This window comes from Cetorhinus maximus, chromosome 7 (assembly GCF_964194155.1).
Source record: "Cetorhinus maximus chromosome 7, sCetMax3.hap1.1, whole genome shotgun sequence".
NCBI lineage: Eukaryota > Metazoa > Chordata > Chondrichthyes > Lamniformes > Cetorhinidae > Cetorhinus > Cetorhinus maximus.
In genome coordinates, this window is record NC_135885.1 from 58,979,229 (window position 1) to 59,005,111 (window position 25,883).

Sequence of the window (25,883 nt, forward strand, 5' to 3'; positions counted from 1 at the left end):
TTCAAGCACATCAGATAAAGGGACGACAATGAGAAGGGGGACGGGAAATACAGGACTGAAGGTGTTATATCTGAATGCATGCACTATACGAAATAAGGTATATGAGCTTGTGGCGCAGATTGAAATTGGCAGGTATGTTGTGGTGGGCATCACGGAGACATGGCTGCAAGGGGATCAGGACTGGGAGCTAAATATCCAAGGATATACATCCTATCGAAAAGATAGGCAGGTTGGCAGAGGGGGTGGGGTTGCTTTGTTAGTAAGAAATGAAATTAAATCGATAGCAAGAAACGACGTAGGGTCAGATGATGTAGAATCTGTGTGGGTAGAGTTGAGGAACCGCAAAGGTAAAAAAACCATAATGGGAGTTATGTACAGGCCTCTGAACAGTAGTCAGGAAGTGGGGCACAAGATACACCAGAAGATAGAAAAGGCGTGTAAGAAAAGCAAGGTTACAGTGATCATGGGGGATTTCAATATGCAAGTAGACTGGGAAAATCAGGTTGGTAGTGGATCCCAAGAAAAGGAATTTGTGGAATGTCTACGAGATGGCTTTTTGGAGCAGCTTGTGGTGGAGCCCACTAGGGTACAGGCAATTCTAGATTTAGTGATGTGTAATGAGGCAGATTTGATAGGGGAGCTTAAGGTGAAGAAACCCTTAGGAGGAAGTGACCATAATATGATAGAATTTACCCTGCAATTTGAGAGGAAAAAGCTGGAATCAGATGTAACGGTATTACAGTTGAATAAGGGCAACTACAGAGGCATGAGGGAGGAGCTGGCCAGAATTGACTGGGAGATGAGCCTAGCAGGAAAGACAGTGGAACAGCAATGGCAGGAGTTTCTGGGAGTAATTTGGGAGACACAGCAGAAATTCATCCCTAGGAAAAAGCAGCATACTAAAGAGAGGACGAGGCAACCATAGCTGACAAGGGAAGTCAGGGACAGCATAAAAGCTAAAGAGAAAGCATACAATGCGGTGAAGAGCAGTGGGAAACCAGGGGATTGGGAAGCCTACAAAGACCAACAGAGGACAACTAAAAAAGAAATAAGGAGGGAGAAGATTAAATATGAGGGTAAACTAGCCAGTAATATAAAAGAAGATTGCAAGAGTTTTTTTAGATATATAAAGGGTAAGAGAGAGGCAAAAGTGGACATTGGGCCGCTGGAAAATGATGCTGGTGAAGTAGTAGTGGGGAACAAAGAAATGGCAGAGGAACTGAATAGGTAATTTGCGTCAGTCTTCCCAGTGGAAGACACAAGTGACATCCCCAAAGTTCAAGAGAGTCGGGGGGCAGAGGTGAGTATGGTGGCCATTACCAAGGGGAAGTGAAAAGTGAAAGGTCCGAAGGTGGATAAATCACCTGGACCAGATGGATTACATCCCAGAGTTCTGAAGGAGATAGCTGAAGAGATAGTGGAGGCATTAGCGGTGATATTTCAGGAATCACTGGAGTCAGGGAGGGTCCCAGAGGACTGGAAAATCGCTAATGTAACCCCCCCTGTTTAAGGGAGTGAGGCAAAAGACGGGAAATTACAGGCCGATTAGCCTGACCTCGGTCGTTGGTAAGATTTTAGAGTCCATTATTAAGGATGAGACTTCAGAATACTTGGAAGTGCAAGGTAAAATAGGGCAAAGTCAACATGGTTTCATCAACGGGAGGTCATGCCTGACAAATCTGTTAGAATTCTTTGAGGAGGTAACGAGTAGGTTAGACAAAGGAGAGCCAATGGATGTTATCTACTTGGACTTCCAGAAGGCCTTTGACAAGGTGCCGCGCAGGAGGCTGCTCAGTAAGATAAGAGCCCATGGTGTTAGAGGCAAGGTACTAGCATGGATAGGAGATTTAAAAACAAAAAACTTCTTCCAGGTAGGCATTTCTTGAAAATGGATAGAAGATTGGCTGTCTGGCAGGAGGCAGAGAGTGGGGATAAGGGGGTCCTTCTCAGGATAGCAGCCGGCGACTAATGGAGTTCCGCAGGGGTCAGTGTTGGGACCACAACTTTTCACTTTATACATTAATGATCTAGATGAAGGAACTGAGGGCATTCTGGCTAGGTTTGCAGATGATACAAAGATAGGTGGAGGGACAGGTAGTATTGAGGAGTCGGGGAGGCTGCAGAAGGATTTGGACAGGTTAGGAGAATGGGCAAAGAAGTGGCAGATGGAATACAACGTGGGGAAGTGTGAAGTTATGCACTTTGGTAGGAAGAATAGAGGCATAGACTATTTTCTAATTGGGAAGAGAATTCAGAAATCTGGAGTGCAAAGGGACTTGGGAGTCCTAGTGCAGGATTCTCTTAAGGTTAACTTGCAGGTTGAGTCGGTAGTTTGGAAGGCAAATGCAATGTTGGCATTTATTTCGAGAGGACTAGAATATAAAAGCAGGGATGTGCTGCTGATGCTTTATAAGGCTCTGGTCAGACCACATTTAGAATATTGTGAGCAAATTTGGGCTCCGTATCTCAGGAAGGATGTGCTGGCCCTGGAGAAGGTCCAGAGGAGGTTCACGAGAACGATCCCAGGAATGAAAGGCTTAACATATGAGGAATGTTTGAGGACTCTGGGTCTATACTCAATGGAGTTTAGAAGGATGAAGGGGGATCTGATTGAAACTTACAGAATACTGAAAGGCCTGGATAGAGTGGACGTGGGGAAGATATTTCCATTAGTAGGAGAGACTAGGACCCGAGGGCACAGCCTCAGAGTAAAGGGAAGACCTTTTAGAACAGAGACGAGGAGAAACTTCTTTAGCCAGAGAGTGGTGAATCTATGGAATTCATTAACACAGAAGGCTATGGAGGCCAGGTCATTGAGTGTATTTAAGACCGAGATAGATAAGTTCTTGATTGGTCTGGGGATCAAAGATTACGGGAGAAGGTGGGAGAATGGGGTTGAGAAACTTATCAGCCATGATTGAATGGCGGAGCAGATTCGATGGGCCGAATGGCCTAATTTCTGCTCCTATGTCTTATGGTCTTATAGAATAAACACATTCCCACAAGGGGAAAATACATAATGTAAGGTTCACAAAACAATAGAAACCCAAGCTGAATAAGTACAGAGAAGATCTGAAAAAAGGATAATATTAGAGGAGCAAAAAGAGAACATGATAATAGACCAGAGGCTAAGATAAAGGGAACCGAACAGTCTTTTATAAACATATAAATTATAAAAGGGTGGTCAAGGGAAGGGTGGAGCCGATTAGGGATGCAAAAGGAAATGATCTTGTAAGAGGCAAAAGGTATGGTTGAGGTACTAAAGTAACACATCTCATCAGCCTTCATTAATGTTAGTATGCTGACAAAGTAGTTAAAAAAGAGGCAGTAATATGTTCTCTGTATACAATGCATCTCCTCTTTGCAAATTTCATACTGATTGGTCAACCTGTTTGGCAACTTTTCTGCCCAGTTAATTTGAGCCAGATAATTCCATTTAACACTGAGTGTAACCTTAATTCATTCCGTCATGCTTAGATTTTAACTCTTCATTATCCCTTTCTATTCTTACTTTAAACCTATGTTTTTGTCACTATTTCTGAATTCTTCTCCTAATCTCACAAATGTTATTTGCTCTGCTTCATTTTCCAGGACTAAATCAAGCAATGCTTCTTTTAGTGTTGAGAGCAGCAATGTACTGATTTAGGGAGCACTCATGGATGTATTCTGTTTTAAAATTAGCGGTTGCCCTTTTAGGACAAAGATGAGGAGAATTTTTTTCTCTGAGGGTTTTGTGACTTTGGAACTCTCTGCCTCAGTAGGCGATGGAGGCGGGGCCATTGAATATTTTTAAGGCAGAGGTAGATAGCTAGGGCTATCTGTACTTTTATTATCACATTCCTTAGATAACATCACCACCTTCAACACCTCTTTGTCCTTTTGTCTATGACATCTTTTGGTTATCTCCACCTATCACTGGCCCTCTATCCAGCTCTACCTGTCCCACCCTCCCTTAAACCAGCTTATATTTCACCTCTTTTCTATTTTTCCTTAGTTCTGTTGAAGAGTCATACGGACTCGAAACGTTAACTGTGTTCTTCTCCGCAGATGCTGTCAGACCTGCTGAGTTTTTCCAGGTATTTTTGTTTTTGTTTTGGATTTCCAGCATCCGCAGTTTTTTGCTTTTATCTATAGATAGATTTTTGCTAGGCAAGGGAATCAAATGTTATCGGGGGTAGATGGAAATGTGGAATTCAAAACACAAACAGATCAGCCATGATCTTATCAAATGGCGGAGCAGGCTTGAGAGGCTGAATGGTCTACTTCTGCTCCTATTTTGTATGTTTGTATTATAAAAATCTATAGCTAATATATTTTATTCCTCCATAATGATTGATGTTTTTAAGTCTTATGTTCTGCTCTGAATACTTTGATCATTCATATCCATATTTCCCTCCCTTTCAAGACATTTCCCACTTGTTCCATGATGTATTTTAGCATGGCAGCAAGGTAGAAAACTACCTTACTGATTCCTGCTCACAGAGATCCTCTGCTCCAGATTCAATTTTGAGACACTGAGAACAAGCGTTCCCCTTCATCATACACTGAAGATCAATAACGGCCAAACTATTGCAATTCTCTTCGAAGCCATCATTATACACTTTGGAACCACCATTGTACTACAGGTTTTACAAACATTTAGAAATTGAAGGTCAAGTCCCTTATTCCCTACCCTAGCTCCAAATTAGTCCTTCCTCTCTAATACTGAATTTGAAGGACTGTAACTTAGGTCCCAGGAACTCTCCTGTATATTTAGGCATTGTCAAGTGCAAATCTGGCCAGATTGGGGTGGCAAATGTTCAGGGACAATAGATTTGCTTTGCTGATGAAGATTCCTCAGTTAGAAATACAGTCACATCATTACAGAGAAGTAGAAAATTTACTTGCTTAAAAAAGAAAAATTGACTTTGGCATCTCAAATACATCTTACCAAACTTAAACTTCCACTTCATAAAACCTGACTGAAACCAGGTGGTGACAATGATGAGTACCTTGTCAAGTGCCTATTCTGGGACTGCAGGTGGATTGACTGTTACAGGGTGATTTGGTGTATCTGACATCCATGCAGACACACTTTCCAGTAAAGGTTAGGGCTAGGAACATGAAAAGGGCAGGTGTTGCATCCTATCTGCTTGCACAAGAAGGTGCTGAAGTAAGGGGAGTGGGTGATGGAGTGTTTGAAGAGTGGATCAGGGTGTCCCACCCAATTGCTCCCTTTGGAATACTGGAAGCAGTGGGAGGGAGGGTGGGAAGATGTGTTGGCTGGGGATAATCCATTTAGTGTGGATGCTGGTGGGGTAGAAGGATAAGGGGAACCTTATGGATCTGGGAGGGAGGGAGGGAGGGGGAAGTGTGAGAGAATTGCAGGTAATGGAATGGACTCAGTTGAGGGGCCCTGTCAACCACAGTTTGGGGGTGGTGGGGGGGGGAAGAGAAGGAAAACATACCAGAAGCAGTGGTATGGAAGGTGGCATCGTTAGAACAGATGTCATGGAGATGAAGAATGGAATAAAATTCTTGTAGGAAGCAGTGGAAGGAAATGTACTCAAGGAAGCTGTGGAGGCAGTGGACTTATGATTAGTATCAGTTGATAGCCAATCCCCAGAAATGGAAAAAGAGAGGTCCAAGGAAGGGAAGAGATGAAGGCAAGGGAAGGGTGGAAGTGATGTTGATTAACTTTTCAAGTTCAGGAAACAGCACCAATACAGTCATAAATGTACTGGAAAAAGAGGTGAGGGAGGGCACTGGAGTCAGGCTTAAACAAAATGTTCCACATAGCTCAGAAAAAAATAGGTATAACCAGGAACAATGATCCTTCTATATTTTCATTGCATTGGAAAAATTCCTCTGAGTATTACTATTTTGTCCATGGACAGTTTACATTTTTGAAGAATTTGTGTGAGACCTTTTTATTTCAATGCATGGTACATTCCAGATGCACACCCACACCTTAGAGGGAACACTGCTCTCCTTCCACTGTTACCATTCTCCCTCCCTTCGCAGATCCAATTCCACCTCCACCTCTCACTGGTTCCATTATTCCCCACTCTTCTAACTCTCTGCTCCTAGGTTGCACCCCCAGCTTCACACATCCCATTCTAACCCGCTTCATATCTGTACCATTTTATCTTTCCTCATATATCATACACCTGGACTGTTAGCTCTCCTTTCCTGACTCAAGACCTCAGACTCTCAGTAAAGTAGATGAAATGCCAAAGGAGCAGGGAGGATGCACAGCTAGCAAGTCTCGCCTTAGGTCATAAACAAACATTACATTCATCTCACAAAACAATGAAAAATCATATAATCATGCCTCTCATCTATTATCCATTAAACGGGACAGTTTCAATTAACCAGCAATTTCCAGTGCCTTTCATGTCCAATTAAAATTTTTGAAGCAATCACTATTGTAATGGATTACTCTCATCGGCAATGTTAATAGTTCTGCCGAAGGGTCATGAAGACTCGAAACGTTAACAGATTTCTACTCCACCGATGCTGCCAGACCTGCTGAGTTTTTCCAGGTAATTCTGTTTATGTTAATAGTCTTGTTCTACAAAGATCTATGTTAGGGCCTCAACCATTCACCATATTTATTAACTCAGATAATGGAATAAATAGAAAGCCACATACCCAAATCTGCCAATGACAAAAAGATAAGTGGCATTTTAGCAGCATAGATGGAAGCATAAAATTACAAAGAAATGTTAATGGGTTAAGTGAATGAGCAAAACTGTGGCAAATTGATTTCAATGTAGAGAAACGTGAGGTAATTTGGAACTAAGCAGGGCACTTTCTAATTGGTGAAAAGGTAGAAACAGCAGAGGTTCTAAGAGTTTTGGGGGTCCACGTACATGGCTTAAAATGTCAGGTACAGAACTTGAACAGGTATAGAAAATAATCAAAAACGCTATAGGTGCAGTGACCTATATACCTAGAGATCCATTTTTGACTGTTCTTTTCTTCGATCTCTGTCTCTATTTCTGGGGATAGGCTGTCTGCCATTTTATAACACATGTCCACTGACTCCCTCAGGTATCTTGACAACACTTCCTCGCATCCCACGTCCTGTAAGGACTCTTCTGGCACAAGGAGGAGGGAGTGGAGATTGTGCAAGAAAGACAGACAAGTGAGTAGGAACAGGTAAGAAGCAATGGCTAAGGCAGCACAGCACACAACACAAAATATTTTAGAAGCAAAAAACTGTGGATGCTGGAAATCCAAAACATAAATAAAAATACCTGGAAAAACTCAGCAGGTCTGGCAGCATCTGCGGAGAGGAACACAGTTAACGTTTCGAGTCCGAATGACACTTCTACAGAACTAAGTAAAAATAGAAAAGAAGTGAAATATAAGCTGGTTTAAGTGGGGAGGGTGGGACAGGTAGAGCCAGATAGAGGGCCAGTGATAGGTGGAGATAACCAAAAGATGTCACAGACAAAAGGACAAATAGGTGTTGAAGGTGGTGATATTATCTAAGGAATGTCCTATTTAAGGGTAGAAAGCAGGACAAGCAAGGTACAGATAGCCCTAGTGGGGGTGGGGTGAAGGGAAGGGATCGAAATAGGCTAAAAGGTAGAGATAAAACAATGGATTGAAATACATTTTAAAATAATGGAAATAGGTGGGAAAAGAAAAATCTATATAAATTATTGGAAAAAAATGGGGGGATCGGAAAGGGGGTGGGGATGGAGGAGAGAATTCATGATCTAAAATTGTTGAACTCAATATTCAGTCCGGAAGGCTGTAAAGTGCCTAGTCGAAAGACGAGGTGCTGTTCCTCCAGTTTGCGTTGAGCTTCACTGGAACAATGTAGCAGGCCAAGGACGGACACGTGGGCATGAGAGCAGGGTGGAGTGTTGAAATGGCAAATGACAGGGAGATCTGGGTCATGCTTGCGGACAGACCGAAGGTGTTCCGCAAAGCGGTCACCCAGTCTGCATTTGGTCTTTCCAATGTAGAGGAAACCGCTTTGGGAGCAACGAATGCAGTAGACTAAATTGAGGGAAGTGCAAGTGAAATGCTGCTTCACTTGAAAGGAGTGTTTGGGCTCTTGGACGGTGAGGAGAGGGGAAGTAAAGGGGCAGGTGTTGCACCTTCTGCGGTTGCATGGGAAGGTGCCGTGGGAGGGGGTTGAGGTGTAGGAGGTGATGGAGGAGTGAACCAGGGTGTCCCGGAGAGAACGATCCCTGCGGAATGCCGCCAGGGGGGTTGAAGGGAAGATGTGTTTGGTGGTGGCATCATGCTGGAGTTGGCGGAAATAGCGGAGGATGATCCTTCGAATGCGGAGGCTGGTGGGGTGATAAGTGAGGACAAGGGGAACCCTATCATGGTTTTGGGAGGGAGAGGAAGGTGTGAGGGCGGATGCACAAGGGATGGGCCGGACACGGTTGAGGGCCCTGTCAACCACCATGGGTGGAAAACCTCGGTTAAGGAAGAAGGAAGACATGACATGAGGAACTGTTTATGAAAGTGGAATCATCAGAACAGATGCGACGGAGGCGAAGGAACTGAGAGAATGGGATGGAGTCCTTACCGGAAGCGGGGTGTGAGGAGCTGTAGTCGAGGTAGCTGTGGGAGTCGGTAGGTTTGTAATGGATATTGGTGGACAGTCCATCACCAGAAATTGAGACAGAGAGGTCAAGGAAGGGAAGGGAAGTGTCAGAGATGGACCATGTGAAAATGATGGAGGGGTGGAAATTGGAAGCAAAATTAATAAATTTTTCCAGGTCCAGAAGAGAACCTAGATCTGGAAAAATTGCTGCATTGTTCCAGTGAAGCTCAACGCAAACTGGAGGAACAGCACTTCATCTTCCAACTAGGCACTTTACAGCCTTCCGGACTGAATATTGAGTTCAACAATTTTAGATCATGAACTCTCTCCTCCATCCCCACCCCCTTTCCAATCCCCCCCATTTTTTTCCAATAATTTATATAGATTTTTCTTTTCCCACCTATTTCCATTATTTTTAAATGTATTTCCATCCATTGTTTTATCTCTACCTTTTAGCCTATTTCGATCCCTTCCCTTCACCCCACCCCCACTAGGGCTATCTGTACCTTGCTTGTCCTGCTTTCTACCCTTAAATAGGACATTCCTTAGATAATATCACCACCTTCAACACCTCTTTGTCCTTTTATCTATGACATCTTTTGGTTATCTCCACCTATCACTGGCCCTCTATCCAGCTCTACCCCCACCCCCACCCCACACCCCCTTAAACCAGCTTATATTTCACCTCTTTACTATTTTTACTTAGTTCTGCTGAAGAGTCATACGGACTCGAAACGTTAACTGTGTTCCTCTCCGCAGATACTGCCAGACCTGCTGAGTTTTTCCAGGTATTTTTATTTTTGTGTTACAAAATATTTTAGTACTGTTAGGATGAGAAAATGTCAAAGAAGCATTAATACAATTCACATACTGTTAGGTCATGAAAAAGAACATTAAGTATATTTATATGATGAGGCTATCTTTCCTCCACACCCCTTCACCCTTCATTTTAAAATCTCTTTAGCAGGGCATTCATATTCATAGAGCCATCTCAACTCATTTTACTCCACCCCTGGACAACTGAATTACTTTAGATTCTTGCAACCTAAAAACCAAAAAGCTTCAAAAATGATTTAGAAATAATGACTGCTTCATATCTTATGGAAATAAAGAATTTGCATTCATATAGCACCTTTCCTGACCAATTAAGGATTTTTGAAACATAATCACTGTTATAATGTAGAAACGGCAGCCAATCATTGTAATGTAGAAAACACGGCAGCCAACTTGTGCACAGCAAGACCCCAAAAACAACAATGAGATAAAGCCAGACAATCTGTTTCTTTTGTGAATGTTTGTTGAGGGAGAAATATTTCCCAGGACACTGGGGTGAACTCACCTGCTTTTCTTTAAGGTAGTGCGGAGATCGTTAACATCCACCCGAGAGGTAAACGGGGCCCTCATATAATGTTTCATTCAAAAGACCACACCTCCCACAGTGCAGGATACCTTCAGTCATGCACTGGATGTGTTGGACTAGAATCAAACAGCACAGAAGTAAAAACAAAAAACTACTGCGGATGCTGGAAATCCAAAACAAAAACAGAATTACCTGGAAAAACTCAGCAGGTCTGGCAGCATCGGCGGAGAAGAAAAGAGTTGACGTTTCGAGTCCTCACGACTCTTCAACAGCACTAACAGAACAGAAGTAGCCCATTCAGCCCATTGTGCCTGCATCAGTTCTTTGAAAGAGGTACGCAATTAGCCCTGCTGACTTTTCCCATAGACCTGTAAATTCTCCTTGCAGTTCAGACCCAACTAGTGATCTATTAAAGGTATAATACAACTTATAATACTTGTTTTTGTACTCAATCAGCCAAGTATCAGCCAAGTATTATATACTCAAGTATCTGAAGAGGGGTTTGAACCCACAATCTTCTAGCTCAGAAACAAGGGTGCCACCCCTGAGCCACGGCTGACCTCACAGCTTAACAACTGAACAATTGTCTACAGAATCTATTTTCCTGCTCACGTTACTGGGAGTTCCTGCAGCTCAATCCTCATTTTGCTTTGGCTTCAGCTCTATTTTGACCTTCAACCATCTCACAAATTTAATTCCCCCCTGATAATCCTTAAGGTAGAAGCCACCAATTTATGGGAAGAGATAACTTGACTGTGTACAACAGCAGCTGTCATTATTTAAACTCGGCCTGATCAATAGGAAACTTTTTAGAAAGCCATTGTATAATAGTCTGTTTTGGATTTCCAGCATCCGCAGTTTTTTGCTTTTATCTTAGTGTGACATAGTGCCCTCTGCTGTATATTGCACAGTATTTCTCTACCCAAGAGTATTACAATTAGTAAATGTGCACCGTGTTTAACTTCAATGGGCCAGGCTTTTTAAAAAAAATAACACCATCTTAACGATGCACCCTGTTAGTAATGTGCAAACCAGCCAACAAGTTCAGGGCGTTAAACGGATACCGTGCAGGTAGTAAATCTCCAGAAATGCTGGTTGATTTATGCCACTCCACCATTTGCCTCGCATAACATTTTGTCCTTGGCCTTCCACTTATTTTTAAGAGCTTGGTGGATTTGCGCATGAGTCTCCCATTAAAGTCAAGTCCTGTAACTAAGAATGCAAATACCCTTTTAACAGCATGACAATTGTCAACACAATGCCAAACATGCAACCTCTACCACCTAGAAAGAGGAGGGCAGCAAATATATGGGAACACCACTATTATGTTTTAATAGTGGTACGTCCAATAACTTTTTTAAAGAATAATCAATGTTCACAGAGGCGTAGAGGTGATTGAACAGTGCAGCACTCTTTTATTCTACTGCAGTAACAGAACTAACAAAACAACATGGATTCTGTGATCCCATAATGTGTTGGCTTGGAGAGTACGACTGGCTTTAGAGACCAAACGCAGACTGGGTGACCGCTTTGTGGAACACCTTCGGTCTGTCCGCAAGCATTACCCAGACCTCCCTGTCGCTTGCCATTTCAACACTCCACCCTGCTCTCATGCCCACATGTCCGTCCTTGGCCTGCTGCATTGTTCCAGTGAAGCTCAACGCAAACTGGAGGAACAGCACTTCATCTTCCGACTAGGCACTTTACAGCCTTCCGGACTGAATATTGAGTTCAACAATTTTAGATCATGAATTCTCTCCTCCATCCCCACCCCCTTTCCGATCCCCCCATTTTTTTCCAATAATTTATATAGATTTTTCTTTTCCCACCTATTTCCATTATTTTTAAATGTATTTCCATCCATTGTTTTTTCTCTACCTTTTAGCCTTTTTTGATTCCTTCACCCCACCCCACCCCCACTAGGGCTATCTGTACCTTGCTTGTCCTGCTTTCTACCCTTAATTAGCACATTCCTTAGATAATATCACCACCTTCAACACCTCTTTGTCCTTTTGTCTGTGACACCTTTTGGTTATCTCCACCTATCACCGGCCCTCTATCCAGCTCTACTTGTCCCACCCCCCCTTAAACCAGCTTATATTTCACCTCTCTTCTATTTTTACTTAGTTCTGTTGAAGGGTCATTCAGACTTGAAACGTTAACTGTGTTCCTCTCCGCAGATGCTGCCAGACCTGCTGAGTTTTTCCAGGTATTTTTGTTTTTGTTTTGGATTTCCAGCATCCGCAGTTTTTTGCTTTTAGGCTAAACAAGACTTTCAATATATAACATATTCCTCACCCCTTCTTGGGAGTTTCAGTTTAACAAAACATTTTCTGACCAAGGTAAGAGGGTAGACTGTCTCCATTTCCGCTCAACCCATCTCACATCTCTGGCTTCATAAATTCAGAGACTCAGGAAGTCTTTTCTCTCCTGGTGTGGGTAATGGCTGACTTCTGGTGCTTTTACAGAGTAATATTCATCAGAGACTGATGGCAATTTAGGACTTGTAGTGGAATCTGAAGTTGTGTCTAATGCAGGTGAAGGTGAGACGACTTTAACTTCAGTTGAGCTAGACTAAGGATGTGAGACTGGAGTCAGCATTCCTTGATTTGGAGATGGCTCTTCCATAAGAGGTGTATCCTTTGATGGTGCTTGACTTGGCAACAGTTGGTCAACATGTCTCCGCCAGGAGAGATCATACACAGTTTGGACTGTGTACAAAACAGTTCCTGTCTAAGCAATCACAGTAGCACAAACCCATTTAGGTCTGGTAGCATAACTATGATCCAGAACTTCTTGTCCAGAACAGAAAATTCTTGGTTTTGACCTTTCTGCTCTACTCTCCACTTGGTTGTGCTGTTGATCTTGCACAACTTGCGTGTTTTTGTTGGTCTCAGCAGATCAAAGCAAGTGCGCAGTTGCCGTCCCATTAATAGGAATACTGGAAATGCTTTAGTCATGGCATGTGGCATGTTTTGGTATGTTAGCAGAAATGTGTCCAGACACTTTTGAATGGATGAATGTCCTTGTGCCGAACTTAAAGTGTGTTTCATGGTTTGAATAAATCTTTCTGCTAATCCATTGGTGGATGGGTGGTATGGTGTTAAAGGTGAAGTGATGAATTCTGTTACTTCTCAAAAAAACAATTCTCAAACTCCTGCGAGACAAACTGACGTCCGTTTATCGGTCACAAGTTGTTCTGGGAACCCATAACGACTGAACATTTCTCAGCCTTTGAATTGTACTTTCAGCTGTAGTCGAGGACATCACTGAAACTTCCGGCCTTTTGGAATGAGCATCCACAACCACCTTGAACATTGTTCTTTCAAATGGGCCAGCAAAATTGAAGTGGATGTGCTGCCAAGGGTTTTCCAGCCAATCCCATGGATGCAGCGGTACCAATTGAGCCATGTTTCTGACACTCTGACAGGAAGGACAAGGTCTTGCCTTGGCATCAATGCCTTGGTCCAAGCCGGGCCACCGAAAGTAACTTCTTGCAATCTTTTTCATGCAAACTATTCCACAGTGTCCAGGATGCAATTGGTCCAACACTGGTTTCCTCAATGTTGGTGGAATAATAACTCACATGCCCCAAAGCAAACATCCTGAAGTGACTGATAACTTCATCCTCCTGGAAACGTAAGGATGAAGATCAGGTGAGACTTGGAAGTTCAGGGAAGAGTTGCCATGCATCACAAGGTCCATGACTTTGGGCAATGTTGGGTCCTCTCGAGCGGCCTTCTTGATTTGGACTGAAGTGATGGATGTGTTCTCCACGTGTGCAAAGTAGAAGATGTCTTTTTGAGTAGTGTCCACATAGCTGACTGGTAGGGACAGCCTTGAAAAACCATCCGCATTGCCATGCAAGGTGGATTTTCCATATTTGATGTCATATGTGTGAGCGCTCAACATCAATGCCCAACACTGCATTCTGCTTCCTTTGTGTGGACCGAATGTTGAGGCGAGTGGTCAGATGATCAGTCAGCAGCGTGAATTTCCGTCCAAACAGGTGCTAGTGAAATTTCTGGATTCCAAAAATGATTCCCAGTGCTTTGCATTCAATTTGAGCCTATTGGCTCTCTGCTTTGCTTAAAGTCCATGGAGTGAACGCTTTGGGCATCTCCACACCTGAAAGCATGTGTAAAACAAAGGCCCCAACTCCATAAAGTGATGTATCACACGCGAGTTGTAGATGAAAGAAGGGATCAAAGTGCATCAGTACCTCAGAATCTGTCAACGCTGCTTTAGCCTTCATGAACACAGCATCACAGGCTTCTGTCCATTTCCAGGCTTTGTTCTGACACAGAAGCTCATGCAGGTGTTTCAGCAGGGTTGCCAGCTGTGGAATAAATCTCCCGTATTAGTTCAGCCTAGGAACAAGCAGAGCTAGCTGGTATCCTCAGGAGTTGGAGCATCCACAATAGCCTTGACCTTGGAGGGTGCTTTGTGAAACCCAGCAGCATCAATGACGCGCCCCAAATACTTTATTTATTTAATTTTATTTATTCATGGGATGTGGGCTTCGCAGGCTGGGCCAGCGTTTATTGCCCATCCCTAATTGCCCTTGAGAAGGTGGTGGTGAGGTGCTTTCTTGAACCACTGCAGTCCATGTGGTGTAGGTACGCCCACAGTGCTGTTAGGAAGAGACTTCCAGGATTTGAACCCAGTGACGGTGAAGGAACAGTGATATATTTCCAAGTCAGGATGGTAAGTGACTTGGAGGGGAACTTCCAGGTGTTCCCATCTATCTGCTGCCCTCATCCTTCTAGATGATTGTGATCATGGGTTTGGAAGGTGCTGTCTAAGAAGCCTTGGTGAATTCCTGCAGTGCAACTTGTAGATGGTACACACTGCTGCTGCTGTGCGTCAGTGGTGGAGGGAGTGAATGTTTGTAGATGTGGTGCCAACCAAGCAGGCTATTTTGTCCTGGATGGTGTCAAGCTTCTAAAGTGTTGTGAGAGCTGCACTCATCCAGGCAAGTGGGGAGCATTCCATCACACTCCTGACCTTTGCCTTGTAGATGGTGGGCAGGCTTTGGGGAGTCAGGAGGCAAGTTACTCATCACAGGACTCCTAGCCTCTGACCTGCTCTTGTAGCCACAGTATTTATATGGTTAGCCCATTTCAGTTTCTGGTCAATAGTAACCCCCAGGGTGTTGATAGTTGGGGATTCAGTGATGGTTATGCCATTGAATGTCAAGGGGCAATGGTTAAGATTCTCTTTTGTTGGAGGTGGTCATTGCCTGACACTTGTGTGGCGCGAATGTTACTTGCCACTTGTCAGACCAAGCCTTGATATTTTCCAGGTCTTGTTCCATTTGGACATGGACTGCATCAGTATCTGAGTCACGAAGGGTGCTGAACATTGTGCAATCAGCGAACATCTGCACTTCTGACCTTATGATGGAAGGAAGGTCATTGATGAAGCAGCTGAAGATGGTTGGGTTGAGGACACTACCCTGAGGAACTCCTGCAGTGATGTCCTGGAGCTGAGATGACTGACCTCCAACAACCACACCATCTTCCTTTGTGCTAAGTATGCCTCCAACCAATGGAGAGCTTTCTCCCTGATTTCCATTGACTCCAATTTTGCTAGGGCTCCTTGATGCCACACTCGGTCAAATGCACCTTGATGTCAAGGGCAGTCGCTCTCACCTCACCTTCCACAGAGGGCTGAAAAACTCACATTTGTCTTTGCAAATCCATAGGCCATGCTGCTCCAGCCTTTGTAGGGTGGCGTCCAAGTTCTTGAGATGCTTCTCATCAGTCCTGCCCGTTACCAAGACGTCGTCGAGGTAGCACTGAACTCCAGGCAAGCCACTCAGGGTCTGTCCATGGCCCTCTGAAACAGGCTGAAGCTGATGTTATTCCAAAAGGCAAGCGGCAATATCAGTACAGTCTCTTTTGTGTTGTGATAGTAAGATATTCTTATGGCTTCTCATCAACGTGCATCAACATTCAGATGGATGGTGACCAGGCTTTCCATAATAGTAACATCTTTGGCTGCTTGCTATCTGATGTGCACACTCAGCTGTCACATTATGTACTCGAGTTGATGCACTCACCTCCTGTGCTTCTTTTGCAGCCAGGTCCATGGAGACTGCAATCTCTATGGCTTTCTGCAAAGTGAGGTTAGCCTTTCTCAGGTTTTGTTTCTGGATTGCTTCTGCATGAAGGCCACAGACCAACCTGCCACAGAGGGTATCATTCAGTACTTCCTTGAATTCACAATGTTCAGTGAGCTTTTTAAGTGCTGCAACAAATCGTGCAATTGTTGGTTTCTTATGTGAAACCTACATCTTTCTGCTATGACAAGTGGTTTAGGGGAAAAATGCATCTCCAGGACTTACACAATGTCCTCATACGATTTTGTGCCAGATTTGTCAGGCTGCACCAAGCTTCTTAATAAGCCAAAGGTTTTAGCTCCCATCACACTTAAGAAAGTTGCCACCTTTCTATCATTTTCAATTCCATTTGCAAGGACAAAAAACACAAAGCATTCAGTGTAGAAGCTCCACTGTTCCACAGTCTCATTGAAATGTCCTATAGGTCCGGTAAGTGTAGTCAGTTTCCACCTTTTTATTTTCTCTTTTCGTCAGTTACTTTTGTTTACTGTTATTTCCTTCCTTTTTGTAGTTACCACTTTAAATGTTGTTACTGCTTTAAGACAGTAGCCATTTTTTTTAAACTCAGGCTATCAGCAGCTGCCAGTTACATCTCTGTGGTTTATCTTATGCTTTTCAGGTTTTGGCAAGCTCTGTAGCAATCATGGACCTTCCCTTTCTGTAAGTTTCTAAACTTTTTAAAACTGCAGCATATCCTTCTCTCTGCACCTTCTTTTTGAACCCTGCATGTCCGGTATATTTGGAACTTTGCAGGCTATCTGCAGCTGGCGGCCCTGTAGCGATCATGGGTCTCTTCTTTTTTTTCTGCAAACATGGCTGCTTTGTTTATTTCTGCACGTTTTTTTAATAAACTTCTTTCCTGTTCAGAAAAGCACAGCAGTGATTTCTTCCCTATTTGTCTTTTTATCTTTGCCTTGCAGATCCCTTTTGTCTAAACTTCGGGAGCGTTCCGGGAAAGTAGGCGTGCTCTTTTTTTAAAACTAGTAATATACCTTTACTAGCTGTTTCACTTTTCAAGTGGCCTTACCGCAAAGGTCCGTCGTCCTCAACGCCAATTTATGATGTTTTAATATTGGTAAAGCTGATGACTTTTTAAAGACTAATCAATGTTCACAGAGACATGGAGGTGACTGAACAATGCAGCTCTCGTTTATTCTACTGCAGTAACAGAACTAATAAAACACAGATTCCGCAATCCCATAATGCACTGGCTTGCAAAGTACGGCAAGCTAGACAAGACATTCAATACATACCAACCACCACTGCAAATTCCTCTCCAAGCTAAGTACCATCTGGACTTGAAACTAATCACCGTTCCTTCACTGTCGCTGGATCAAAATTCTGGGATTCCCTTCCTAACAGCTCTATGTGCGTGTACCTATACCGCATGGACTGCAACGGTTCAAGAAGGTGGCTCATGACCATCTTCTCATGGGCAACTAGGGATGGTGAATAAATGCTAGCCTAGCCAAGCCAGAGACTGCCACGTCCCGTGAAAAAGCAATCTTAAAAACATCAACCCCTCTAGCCCAGATGGGAACAATTTAAAGTGTTCAATCTCATGCATTTCACGTAGTCTCCTTAAATCTCATTGGCTAAGGAGGTACATTATTGGTCCCACCATTCACAGAGGTCCCAGATGCTCTGTTGCCTTCATCACATTATCAGTATGCACTTCCAGCAAGCCATACTGCAAAGAATTTGCACTGAAAGGTGCAGAAAAAGTCGAATGACACACATTGTGACATGCTTCACTTTAACAAGATCCAGCCCAATATGAATACAGGTCAAAAACTTACTATGGATCACAGCTAATGAAGCAACAGTGACTGCACTTCAAAAAGTTACTATTTTGGGATGGACGGAGGATGCAATAAGGCAAAGAAATGTGTTTTTATTTCAAACAAGGCAAAAAATAAAAACAAATATTTGCATCATTGCATTCTGCAATTGAAAACAAAGACAGTTTGCAAAACAACTGTGAATATGATTCCTTATTTGATGGATAATAGAGACGGATTACCACCTATTGGCCAGATGAGAAACCATAGTGGAAGTTTAAAAAGGGAAATTTGGAATATACAGGGACCAAGAAGGTCCAATAAGTTGGAATACGAATAGACTGTGCCACGGTTTCCCTTTCCCGCCCCTGGTCATAATGAAGAGGGCGATTCTCACGGTGAAAGACTAGGTGAAACCATATTGCTCTGGTATGTCCTTTCGGACTTGGGAGCGTGGAACGTGCTTATCTTATGTCTTGGGTTTTTAAAAGGCTTTAATTGAAAAACGCACATAAATAGAGAAACTTCTTATATATAAATACCAGTGATCTGTCAGGAAGTGCACACAACACAATTTCAATGATTATTTTGTTTTACTGGTTTTATCTCTTCCCACACTTAATTTTCTCTAAATTTGACACAGTAAAAATTGTGAAAGCACGCGGTAGTACAACAATAATGTGTATACCAACAACAAGTATGAGGAACTCACGGACTTTGGATATTCTTGACCTTAGCAACAATCAGCTGCTTGTGCTGAAACCCCTCCCTTCTACTGGTTCATCTGGCAAAACATCCTCTAAAGCTACCCCGACCCTAGCCCTAAACTCGCATCTTTCTCTAGTTTTTCTCCTATTTCCCCTCATGCCCTCTCCAAGTTCATCTTGTCCTTGAGATCCACCCCCTGTTCCCTCTATCCTACTCCCACCAAACTGCTGACCACCCAACTTCCCCTCCTGGCCCACAGTGTTAGTTAATCTTGTTAACAGTTCTCTCTCTTCAGGAGTTGTCCCCCTCTCCTTTAAATCTGCAACCATCAGCCTTCTTCTCAAAGCAACCCTTGACCAACCATCCTTGCCATCGATGCCCCATCTCCAACCTCCCTTTCCTCTCCAAAGACCTTGAACATGTTGCTTCTACCAAATCCATACTCATCCCAAGAATTCCATGTTTGAATCTCTCCAATCAGGTTTCCACCACTGCTACAGCACTAGAATGTCCCTATTAAAGTCATAAATGGTATCCTACATGACTATGGCAAAGATAGACTATCTCTCCTTGTCTTTCTTGACACGTCTGCAGCTCTTGACACAGTTGACCATGTCATCCTTCTCCACTGTCATCCAGTTAAATAAGATTGGTTCCATTATCTATCCAGTCATAACCAGAGAATCACCTGTATTGGCTTTTCTTCCTCCTCCTGCATCGTTACCTTCAGTGTCCCCCAAGGATCTATCCTAGGTCACCCTCTATTTCTCATCTACATTATGTCCCTTGCCGCATCATCCAAAAGCACAGTGTTAGTTTTCACATGTAAATTAAGGTTAACCATCTCTAGTTCACCACCATTTCTCTCAACTCCTCCACTGTTGTAAAATTATCAGCCTGTGTTACAGCCAGGTGAGAAGTGGTAGAATGGCTCCCCACTCTTTCCCCCTCTCAGTGGCTGCAACATGTGTTTTTAAACAAAGGTGTCCGTCAATCTGGAGAGTACTTAAGTGCTGTAATTGTAAAAAACACTCACAGACAGGTTTTCATCCTTAACATCCGATTGATAAAATTTTAAAAAGCTCCCAACTCTCACTTCACATTCATTCAAGTTACCCAGACTATCACAGAAGTAAGTTACAGGGAGGGAGAATAGGTTAAATTGTTTATGAGTTCCCAAAAGAAAACCAATCATATCGGGATCCTGCAGGTTGATGCGTTGGATAGTGTCAGACCATGCTCGAAGACTTTTCAGATTCTGTTCAGAGTCTTGATGGAGGGGAGACAGAGAGAGGGTGGGGGGGGGGGTGGGGGCGAAGGGGTGAGAGAGAGGGGGCGGTGAGAGGGGGGAGGAGTGAGACAGAGAGGGAGAGGGAGAGAGGGGGAGAGGGAGAGAGGGAGACAGGGAGAAAAGAGACGGTGGAGGGAGACAGAGGGGAGGGGGGGGTGGTGGGTCGACCCCACTCATGGTCACTAGTTCTGCGAAAGTAGTATTGTTTTTAATTCAAATGGTTAGCTTGGGTATCACGTTCTCCATTCATGAAACTAGCCAGTTGCTAAGAGTGGTCAAAGAAAGTTGCAGAACATTCATTCCATGTGCATGGTTTACAGTAGTTAGATTAAATGGTCAGTGGAGCCCTCTCCTCAGCTGGGCTCCATTGTGCAAAGTGACTTGAGTTTAATGGCATGGTCCACACTCATCTGAATCGACAAATTTTGTCTGGATGTCTGTGAATAGTTCCAGTGGATGGTCCATTCATACTTGTTTAAGCTAATTGTCCTGGTGGGTTACTTCCGAACAGAACATCTCATTTCGAATAGCTTTGCAATTTGCAAGGTGAAGTGATGTAAATGTTCGGCAATATTCAGGAACTGCTTTTTAGGTCACTTAAAAATATTGTGGACAGTCTTCTTAAAACTTATCCTGTGGTTTCAGCCCTCTCAATAAATAAAGTCATTTTTGATATAAAACATGGTTTTATAACAATGAGCAGAAATTTCCTCCAATTAAACATTGTGAAGACCGAAGCCATTGTTTTCAGTCCCCAGTCCAAACTTCTTTTTTCTCCCTGACAACTATCCGAGACTAAACTAGGCTGTTCGCAACCTTGGATTACTAATGTCCTTTAAGGAAGGAAACAGCTGTCCTTACTTGTTCTGGCCTACATTTGACTCCAAACCCACAGCAATGTGGTTGACTCTTAACTGTCCTCTGAAATGATCTAGCAATCTACTCAATTGTACCAAGCCACTACAGAAAAGTCAGACAGACCACCCGGCATCAAACTAGGCACCAGCAATGACAATGGCACACCCAATCTTGTTGACCCTCCAAAGTCCTCCTTACTAGCATTTGGAGGCTTGTGCCAAAATTGGGACAGCTTTCCCAAAGGCTAGTCAAGCAACCGCCTGACAAAGTCATAATAACTGAACCATTCCTTACAGACTACTCCCAGATACCACCACCATTACCAGCCCTGGTATGTCCTGTCCCAGTGGCAGGACTGATCCACCAGAGTGCCGGCACAGTGGCATGCAGTTGTGAAGGAGCCGCTCTGGAAATCCTTAACATTGACTCCAGACTCCATGAAGTCTCATGGCATCAGGTCAAATATGGGCAAGGAAACCTCCGACCGATTACCACCTACCAGCCTCCCTCTGCTGATGAATCAGTACTCCTCCATGTTGAGCACCACTTCGATGAAGCACTGAGGGTAACAAGGACACAGTAGCACCACTACTGATTGAGCTGACCAAGCCCTGAAGGACGTATCTCTCAGACTGGGCCTGCAGCAGGTTGCGAGGTAACAAGAGGGAGAAACCTACTAGGCCTTATTCTTACCCAATTTACCTGTCATAGATGCATCCTTCCATGACAATGTTGGCAGGAGTGACCATCAGACAGTTCTTGTGAAGACAAAGACCCATATTCACACCTGGGATACCGTCCATCGTTTTAAGTGGTACTACTACCATGCTAAATGGGATACATTCAGAGCAACTGGCCATTCATGAGGCACAGAGACACATCAGCAGCACAATTATATTCAACGATAATATGTAACCTCATGGTCTGGCAAATCCCTCACTCTACCATTCGCATCAAGCCAAGAGATCAAACCTAAATCAAAGAGGAGGGCAGGGGAACATGGCAGGAGCAGCACCAGGAGTAACTAAAAATGAGGTATCCACCTGCTGAAGCTACAACGCAGGACTACTTGCATGCCAAACAGTGGAAGCAGCGTGCAATAGGCAGAGCTATGCGATCCTACAACCATGAATCAGATTCGAAACTCTGCAGTCCTGCGACATCCAGTCATGTATGGAGTGGACAATTAAAGAACTAACTAGAGGAGCAGACTCCACAAATATTTTCATCCTCAATGGTAGGGAAGCCCAGTATATCAGTGCAAAAGACAAGGCTGAAGCATTTGCAACCATCTTCAGCCAGAAGTGCTGAGTGGATGATCCACATCAGCCTCCTCCTGAGACCCACGGCATCACAGATGCTAGAATACAGCCAATTTGATTCACTCCACATGACGTCAAGGAACAGCTGAAGGCACTGGATACTGCAAAGGCTATGGAACCTGACAACATCCCAACAGTACGACTGAAGACCTGTGCTCCAGAACTAGCCATGACTCTAGCAAAGCTGTTCCAATACAGCTACAACACTGGCATGTAGCTGATAACGTGGAAAATTTCCCAGGTATGTCCTGTCCACAAACAGCACAAATCCAATCCAGCCAATTACGGCCCCAGTATACTCTCAATCATCAGCAAAGTGATGGAAGGTGTCACTGACAGTGCTACAGAGCGCCGCTTACACAGCAATGACCTGTTCATCAATGTTCAGTTTGGATTTCGTCAAGGCCACTCTTCTCCTGTACTCATAACTGCATTGGTCTAAACATGGACAAAAGAGATGGACTCCAGACGTGAGGTGACAGTGTGACTGTCCTTGACATGAAGGCAGCATTTAACCAAGTGTGGCATCAAGGAGCCTTAGCAAAACTGAATCAAGAGGGAAAACTCTCCATTGGTTGGAGTCATACCTAGCACAAAATTGTGTTTTTTTGTATTGTGTTGTAGGTTGTGGCTATTGGCAGCCAATCTTCTTAGCACGAGGAAATCGCTACAGGCCCAACCAACTTCAGCTGTTTCAATGGGTCTTTCCTCCATCATAAGGCCAGAAGTGGTGATGTTTGCTGATGATTGCACAGTGTCAGGTACTGTCCACTGATCCTCAGATACTGATGCACTCCATATTCACATGCAGCAACCTGGACAACATTCAGGCTTGGGCAGATAAGTGTGTTATGCCCAGTGAAGGCATATTCCATTCATAACTTCAGACAAGGACTATGTTCGTATGCAAGCTTCCAGAGCTGTCTTTTAGTTTTGAAAATGGACACTAACAAGGTGGCTTAAGATAGCTGCCAAGGGCTAGGTGACTTTTGCAAATTCAACGCAGACTACTTCAATCTTCTGGAAAATTCCTAATTGAACCACCCTGGGTGGGAGCCTCTCCCTTGAATGCACCTACCCAGGCAGAACCCCTCCATGGAATTTCTACCTACCATTGTTTGTGGTTTACTCCAAACTCAAAATTAATGGACTTCCAGGCTTCACATCTCCAAGTCTGGAATTTAACAAAAGGAGGACAGCAGAAAATCAATTAACCATTGTATAGCAATTCCTTTTAGCTTTAAACCATTCTGAGTGGAGAACAGCAGTTCATCGTGTGACTAAAACTGGCTTCTGATACCAAAATTCTTTTATTATCCAAAGGCCAGAGAGAAAAAGGCAGTTTGCAAAGAATACTACTGCAGAATATCAGGTGCAGACCAAGGCAGTAACACCAAAGCCTTTTTAAACTTAAGAGGTTGCTGTATCTGAAAAGTCTCCCAACCTGATTCCTAATCCAAGTCCACCTATAAAAAAACCTGACCTCCTAGTAAGAAAATCTACAAAGCAACTAACTTTGCAACCTGCTGAGCATCCAGCTCTTCGTGGACATCCTGCAATAATCCTGATATCGAACTGCCACTACTGAAAGCACGTTGACTGCTCTGTCGGAAAGATATAATAATGTCTATAATGTGTTCTAGTGGTGGCTGTGTCTAGCGTGTGCGTGTGTGTATTTTAATTGGATTAAAGCCAGCTGGTCTAGAGGCTTTGATGTATAGAAGAGAAGTAGGTTTGAAATGTTAATTAGGTAAACAAAGGGAAGTTAGAATGTGAAGTGTAAAGGGGGCAATTTACATTTTTAAATAAACCATTCAAAAGAATGGGTGAAATATTACCCCTGGCCAGAAGAAGCCAAACAATGTGTTTTTATTTTTTCCAAAGCTTACTAATAAAATTGGTGCCATGAAACGGTTTTATTATTAGAAGAGGTAAAGTTCAAAAAAATCTAATGATACATTGAGAATTTGCATTTAAAGAGGAAAATATGTATAAAGAAAGAGAAGGCTGTTGGTAAAAGGGGAGGGATTCTAAGATCTAAAGCCTCCAGCCTGTAAGCCTCAAGCTGTTGTCCGCAAGGACCCAGAGCTGAAAGAAACCCATTTTGAATGCGACTGTCCATGACCCCTTTGCCAGGGGTCTAATATATGTGTTTTACTGTTGCTTTATCAGAGGTGTAACTGGGAGTCAGATTAATTGGGGGATTTTTTACAAGTTATTATAGTAGCAATTTGTATAGTAATATGTATGTGCTTACAATCTTTTAATTGATAAATGTTTAATTTAGTTTTATATAAACCTCTTGAGACTCAGTGATTTTATTCTAACTGAATTCAAAGCTCACATCTCAAAACATATAAATTGCAAAAATTGGTTATGACAGTTGTTTCAAGTTTCCCTCTGGGATTTGAACAGCTCAGCATTTACCATCAGCTGTATCATAATAGCGCTTTCAGAGTGAAATGTCTATTTACCGGGCCCACAATGATGGTTTTTCCTACAATGAACAAATATACGTGAAATACGAATTAATCTTTTGTTTACAACTTGTAAAAGTGCACTATTTTCTTGAACTGTATCTCTGTGCGCATGCTCACCTATGTATGTGTGTGTGTGCACGCGCTTGTCCTCACGTGTGGGCATGAGTGATGCAGTATTTAGATTTTCGGGGTTAACATGTGAATAAATAATCCTCTTTATTTAAACCCACAAAAGCTTGTTGCTGTTATTCAAACTGACTATACACCAAGGGGGCTAGAAGGCACACATAACATCTTCCTTTTGTAAAAATACAACGATTACGAGCAGTAAAGGAAAGGTACAAGGGTTTCAGTTCTCTCCTGACTCTAACCATAATAAATGGCAAGCAACATTCCCACCACACAAGTGCCAGGCAATGGTCATCTCCAACAAGAGATAATCTAACCATCTCCCGTTGACATTGAATGGCATTACCATCGCTGAACCCCGCCGCCCCGTTATCACATCCTGATGGTTACCATTAACTAGAAATTGAACTGGACTAACCACATAACTACTGTGGCTATAAGAGCAGGTCAGTATCTAAGAATTCTGTGGTGAGTAATTCACCTTCTGTCTCCACAAAGTCTGTCCATCATGTACAAGGCACAAGCCAGGAGTGTGGTGGAATACTTTCCATGCCTGGATAAATGCGGCTCCCAACTACACTCAAGAAGCCCAACGCTTATCCAGGTCAAAGCAGCCGCTTGATCGCCGCATCCACCATCTTAAAAATTCACTCCCTCCACCACTGATGCACAGTGGGAGCAGTGTGTACCATCTACAAGATGCATTGCAGCGACTCAACAAGGCTGCTTTGACAGCACCTTCAAATCCCATGATCTCTACCACCTAGAAGGACAAGAGCAACAGATGCATAGGAGCACTACCACCTTATAGTTCCAGGTCAGGAAGGGAGGGGAACTAGAGCACCCCTCCCTAATAGCACTGTGGGTGTACCTGCACCAGATGGCCTCCAGCGGTTCAGGAAAGCAGTTCACCACAATCTTCTCAAGGGAAATTAGAGACTGACAAAAAATGCTGTGGTTGCCAGCAATTCCCACATCCCAGGAAAGAATAACAACTAAATTTGACGAAATGAGCTATTTACCACATAATCACGCCATTACTAAGACAGCTTATTTCTTCCTCCAGAACATCGCCCAACCAGTTCATCTATTGATGAAACCCTTTTTCAGGCCATTGTTACCTCTCAACTTAACTATTCCAATGCACTCCTGACTGGTCTCCCACATTCCACACTCCGTAAACTTGAGGTCATTCAAAACTCTGCTGTCCATCCTAACTCACACCAAGTCCTGTTCACCCATCACCTGTGTTCGCTGACCTATATTAACTCCCAAT

At 43.4% G+C, this 25,883-nt stretch overlaps 1 protein-coding gene across 7 annotated transcripts in view; it reads right to left on the bottom strand.

Annotated features, from left to right (window-relative positions):
- The window catches only part of lims1 (LIM and senescent cell antigen-like domains 1), a 176,742-nt gene that overhangs the window by 108,115 nt on the left and 42,744 nt on the right, over nt 1–25,883 (bottom strand). Inside the window, exon 1 of one of the 7 annotated variants that reach the window (XM_078545572.1) lies at nt 19,383–19,455. The exons of the other annotated variants lie outside the window; for them this stretch is intronic. The gene's annotated coding sequence lies outside the window, so the exon portion shown is untranslated. Of the gene's footprint in view, nt 1–19,382; nt 19,456–25,883 lie in introns of those variants that run through there. 7 annotated transcript variants of the gene reach the window in all.